Raw genomic sequence first — 6,490 nt, forward strand, 5'->3', positions numbered from 1 at the left:
CTCTTTCTCTAGCTAACCTAATTACCTCACAGAGGTGGAGGAAAAATGTGGGGGTGGGAAGGATATTGTAATCTCCTTTGGGTCCTTACTGGTGAGGAACTGGGGCATAAATATATAATTAATAATGAAAATCTTAGGTGTGCTGTATTGCGGCTTTTAAAATTCAACTGTCAGTTGTCTGACAAGTCCTTCAGTCTCTAGGGAAGAAGGCATCATATATTAAAGTTCTGGACATATGCGAGTTTATTGGCATCAAATCAATTATTTGGTTAAAAAGCAGATGGTGAAGCCATCTTTAACGAGGCAACAGCCCGAACGGCTTCTAATCTTAACAGAATTTAAGCTTTCCTAAAAGGGAGAGGAAATGGTCTACATCCTGCCACTTGGTACTGAAGGTCAAAGAAGGAGACTGTTAAAAATGTATATAATACAAAACTAAGGGGGTCACTACGGGTTACTCTCCAGGAGCACTGACAGAGCCATGCAGCGAAATTAATGCCTGCCTTGAAACAGATCCACTAATATAGGTTTCCTCTTAGCTCTGTACAAAATCAAGTGGATAGGCCAGTGTCTTATTTCTATTGAAATGTGTTTTCAATTTAGAATTCCCTTTTTCCCCCTCCCAAATCCAGCCACTAATATCCAAAGGAGGCAAAATGCTATTCTGACAAAATGTGCCTCTGTAATACATGGGTAATGAAATGCAGACTGCCTAACTGTCCATTGGAGCAAAGTAATATGGGTTCCTCTACCCCACACACAAAAATATGTGGGTACAGGGAAGGGAAGAAAGAACTGAATGCCACTTGGAAAAGGAAAAGGAAATGTCAGGGATAGTGAAGAGGGGCAGAGAGGGATGCCAAAACACAAGAGGCCTCAATTGTCACGCTGGATTTTAGTGAGAATTGGACACATCTCTGTTATGGAAAAAAACATACTGGGCAAAATGTTAAAAGTTAGCTTGCCGAAGTCACCAATTAGAAGGCAGAAAATGGAGCAGCTGGAATGACAAGCATATAGTAAAAAAGTCTTGTCGGCCATTGTCTGCTGAATCGATCAATGTATATCTTGGTTTGCTCCCTACCAAATGGGTTACAACTATAGAAGAAAGAATGGTATAGCAGAGAGCTGGGGAAGGCCTGAACATCACTTACAGTACAATAGGAAGCAGAGGTCACTGAATTCAATAGGTTTAGAGAAAGGCGTTCTCTCTTTACAGTGGCACTATTTATTTAATTTAAAACATTTTTATGCCACCTTTCCAACTAATCAGGGTCCCGAAGATGGAAAGCATAAAAATGTTAAAACATTTGAACAATTAAAAATACATTTAAAATGATAAAATAATTAATAAAAACAAAGAAACAACACCAAAACCTGGAAGGAGGGCCAGTAACCATTATTTGTTGTTGTTCAGTCGCACAGTCGAGTCCAACTCTTCGCGACCCCATGGACCAGATCACGCCAGGCCCTCCTGTCTTCCGCCGTCCTCTGAAGTTGGCTCAATTTCATGTTCGTTGCATCTATGACACTGTCTAACCATCTCATCCTTTGCCGTCCCCGTCTTCTTTGACCTTCAATCTTTCCCAGCATCAGGGTCTTCTCCAGTGAGTGCTCCCTTCTCATTTGGTGGCCAAAGTATTTGAGCTTCAGTTTCATTATCTGGCCTTCTAGGGAACAGTCAGGGTTGATTTCTTTTAGGATTGACTGATTTGATCTTCTTGCAGTCCAAGGGACTCTCAAGAGTCTTCTCCAGCACCATAATTCAAAAGAATCTATTCTTCAGCGCTCGGCCTTCCTTATAGTCGAACTCTCGCAGCCATACATAACTACTGAGAATACCATTGCTTTTTCCATATGGACCATTATTGGGATATGCCAAATGAAATTAAAAAGTCTTCCCCTTCTGGCGAAAGACACTACTAGAAGGAGGCCAAGGAATCTTCCTGGGGAGTGAGTTCCAAAGTTCTGGTGCCATAACTGAAAAAGCTGTTTCTTAGGTCACCACCCATCTTTAAGATATGTTGGTTCCAGGCCACTGTTGTTGTTGTTCAGTCGCACAGTCGAGTCCGACTCTTTGCGACCCCATGGACCAAGTCCCGCCAGGCCCTCCTGTCTTCTGCTGTCCTCTGAAGTTGACTCAATTTCATGTTCGTTGCATCTATGACACTGTCTAACCATCTCATCCTTTGCCGTCCCCGTCTTCTTTGACCTTCAATCTTTCCCAGCATCAGGGTCTTTTCCAGTGAGTGCTCCCTTCTCATTTGGTGGCCAAAGTATTTGAGCTTCAGTTTCATTATCTGGCCTTCCAGGGAACAGTCAGGGTTGATTTCTTTTAGGATTGACTGATTTGATCTTCTTGCAGTCCAAGGGACTCTCAAGAGTCTTCTCCAGCACCATAGTTCAAAAGAATCTATTCTTCGGCGCTCGGCCTTCCTTATAGTCCAACTCTCGCAGCCATACATGACTACTGGGAATACCATTGCTTTGACCATGCGGACTTTTGTTGGCAGGGTGATGTCTCTACTTTTTATCATGCTGTTTAGGTTCGCCATCGCTTTCCTCCCAAGGAGCAGGCGTCTTTTAATTTCATGGCTGCTGTCACAGTCTGCGGTGATCTGGGATCCCAGGAACGTGAAGTCTGTCACTACTTCCACGACTTCCCCTTCTATTTGCCAAGGAGTGATGGGGCCAGATGCCATGAGCTTAGTTTTTTGATGTTGAGCTTCTAGCCCACTTTTGCGCTCTCCTCTTTTACCCTGAGCAAGAGGCTCTTTAGGTCCTCTTCACTTTCTGCCATTAGAGTGGTATCGTCTGCATATCTGAGGTTGTTGATCTTTTCCCCAGCAATCTTAATTTCCCCAGGCCATACAGGGCTTTAAAGATCAATACCAGCACATTGAATTAAGCCCATATGTTTATCCAACAGGAGGCCTGGTTATAGGCCCGTAACTATGGTGGGGCTTTGGGGGGCTCCGCCCCCTTATTAAAGGCACAGCCCCACAAGAATTTCTTTTCTAAATGCTTTTTCCCCAATCATTTTAAAACATTTTTTTTAAGTGTGTGCTCCTTTAAGCAGAGTGGGGTGCTGTAGTTGACTCATTCCTGCACTGAGCAAGAGGGTTGGAGTAGGTGACCTCTAGGATACCTTCTAATTCTGTGTCCAGAAACTGGTTTCCTTTAAGAGAGTTTTTATGTCTTAAGTGTTATCTTTCTTGACTATAGAAGTCATCACCCCCACCTGCCGGCTTGTTATCAGAACTGTTGCTTAGGCTGGCAGGAGTGATTTACTTGCAGCAGCTGAGAACTGTCATCTAAAGCGGTTGACAGCTTGCAGTTTAGAGATCTATCCTGGTAACAGCTTTCTACTGGCCAAATGGCTTTTCTTTCTGCACTTCAGCCCCACCAGGAACACCTCCAAGCTGCAGACCTTTAGGGGGAGTAAAACCTCATGCAGAACAGGTGATAACCCATTTTTGGGGTCAGACACTCCCCCCACCAGTAGCCACTTTCCATGGAAAAACAAGTATCTTGTATTGCTTTGGTCTATCATAAACTGCCTTGGAGAACAATTGATCCAAAAGTAGCATGGTGATGGTGGAAAGTGCCATCAAGTCACAGCTGACATATGATGCCCCCTTGGGGTTTTCAAGGCAAGAGGCGTTCAGAGGTAGTTTGCCATTCCCTCCCTCTGTGGGTTTCCTTGGTGGTCTCCCATCCCAATACTAACCAAGGCCAACCCTGCTTAGCTTCCAGGATCTGACGAGATCAGGCTATCTGGGTCACCCATGTCAGGGCAAAAGCAGGGTACACACCAATGCTCCCTCTAAGCTGTGGAGTCTTGTGAGCAAAAATTCTACTTGGTGAGCAACTGGCATTAAAGTTGTGAGTGAGCGATCTGGCTACTGCACAAATTAGTTTGCTCTGGAGCCATTCCTCCTGAGCTAAGACAAAAATGTGGTAGCTGGAGGCTAAAAAACTGTGAGCTAGCTCACACTAACTCAGCTTAGAGGGAACACTGGTACCAGGGGTCATTTCATAGTAGAAGAGGTGCAGGAGCTCATTAGCACAACTCATTTGCATAACTCATTTGCATATGACACACCTGCTGACATCACCGGAAGTGTGTCAGAAGGCAACACCCACCGCTCAGGCTCCACTGGACTGTTTTGGATTGCTAGCTATTGGGGGGGAGGGACGTGCAGTGCAGATCTGTCCTCGCAGAGGAGGGAGAGCTTGTACCTGAATAAAACTTGGTCTTAAAGGTGCCACTGGGCTGTTTTGGACTGGGGGGCCGGGGGGGGGCTCTGCGATTTACCTGGCTGCTTCTTGCTCTGACTGAGGGCTGCTGGGAGCAGGGGGTGGGGCTTGTTGCATGTGCCCGCCCCCTGGGCTCTTTACTGCCGGAGCTCCGCTCCTGTGCGCTCCCGCAGGAAATGACCCCTGACTGGTACACATCTATGAAATAAACAAAATCATGATTGTGGGACTGGCAAGAATGGGACATCTGAAGTCTTTTCTCCTTCCGCTTTTATTGTTTAATTCACACCCCCCCCCCTTTAAAATGTAAATATTTTCTACTCTGCTCTCTAGAGTCTCAGGGAGGAGTGCCAACTGTCCTGGTGGAAATGTCCTATCCCTTGACCAAAGATGTTTTTGACCAGATGGTTTCATTTACCAACATGAAGAGCTTCAACTGCCCGTTTCCATGCAGTAATAGTTATTGAAAAGACAGGACATCCCCCCCCCTCCCCAGGCAAATTGGTAATCCTGATCTCAGGTACAGGCCTTCAACCTTTCCTAAAGTAAAGGTAAAGGTTCCGTTGCTCGAAAGCTAGTCGAATCCGACTCTAGGGTTGCGGTGCTCATCTCCGTTTCAAAGCCGAAGAGCCAGCGCTGTACGAAGATGTTTCCGTGGTCATGTGGCTGGCATGACTAAACACCAAGGCGCACGGAACGCTGTTACCTTCCCACCGAAGTGGTACCTATTTATCTACTTGCAATTTCTTGCTTTTGAAATGCTAGGTCGGCAGGAGCTGGAACTAGAGACGGGAGCTCACTCCATCATGCGGCACCCGGGTCTCGAACTGCTGAACTACTGACCTTCCACAGCCTGCAGTTCAGCGTCTTAACCACTTGAGCCACTGCAGCTCCAATGATGATCCTTAATTGCAGATGCTGGGGACTGATCCTGGGACTTTCTGCGTGCAAAAACGGTGCCCTTCCACCAGGCACAGCCTCTCCCTGAGTAGTAACCAGAAAGCCTTTCCTTGCCATTGTGCCCTGATTATGAGCTACAAAGGGCAGACCCAGCTGGAATTCTCCCAGGCTTTCAGGGGTGGGGTGAGTTGCCTAGTAGATTTTCTGTATGCTTCTATTTAATGATCCCGAGTTTACTTTGTGGTAAGTTGTTAGTATGCTTCTAGCTGTTGTTCTGAAGTTTCTTGGCCGCTCTTCGGTTTTGGATCTGTTCTTATTGATAATGAAGCTAAGCAATCCCGAATCTCATGTCTGGAAAAAGGCAAGAAAGAAATCTTCGCAATGCCAGAAACAAAGGTCCTCGGCATTTGAAAACCTTAATCTTGGAAAGCGGAATGAGTTCTATGCAAGCACAACAAACTGAGGCAAACATGTGTTGACGTGCCCGGGGAATGGGAACGCCATTTTGACCTTTGACACATTTCGCCCAATGGCTTAAATGAGTCCTGTGGCAGGATGATGTGCCTATCATTAGGAGAAAAGATAACAGGTCTGAAAGGCATTAAGGGAGGGGCAGAAAAAGGCCCAACAGGCGAAGGATTGACTCAGCCCAGGAAGCCACGGCCCTCAGTTTTGCAAGACTTGAACAAGCCTGTTAACAATAGGAGGTTTGGGAGGGTCGCCATAGGTCAGAGATAAAACCACCAGTGATGGGATTACTGTCAAGGAAAACATCATGCTAATAATGACATCCCTGAGGCCAGAAGAGCCCTTTCCTTAAACCATCAAATAATGTTTGCTGAACTGTCCTGAGGAGGGGGAGCAGAACCTTGGTGGCCCTGACCTTAACCTACGCACATGTAGTTGAAGGTGGGAGCAATCTGCATGCATGCCAGTGCTATTGGCTGGATCCCATCAGCTTTTCAATGGCAAAAGAGGAATGGCGGTCTTTGACCACCAAAAGCTGATACTCGGGGAATCATGGGACCTGCATCGACAAAAGTCATATGGGACAGAAGCTGGGGTAAGGAGGCTATGGCCCCGGTCACACGGGCCGGATATCGGGGGGGGGGAGGCGTGGCAGTTTGCCCCAGAGCGAACTACCACGCAGCCGCAGGATCAAACATCCTGCCGACGTCCCGTGGTTTGGGGGAAGGTGCCGATCATATGCAAATCCTGCGGCGCGGCAAAGAAGCGGCGCGGCGGGGGTTGTGTTTTTTTTTTAACCGAAGTGTGCGCATGCACCGTTGGGTGCTTGTGCACATCCCGTGGAGACTTGGGGGGGGGAACT

This window comes from Gekko japonicus, unplaced genomic scaffold (assembly GCF_001447785.1).
Source record: "Gekko japonicus isolate JY-2015 unplaced genomic scaffold, Gekko_japonicus_V1.1 scaffold1655, whole genome shotgun sequence".
Lineage (NCBI taxonomy): Eukaryota > Metazoa > Chordata > Lepidosauria > Squamata > Gekkonidae > Gekko > Gekko japonicus.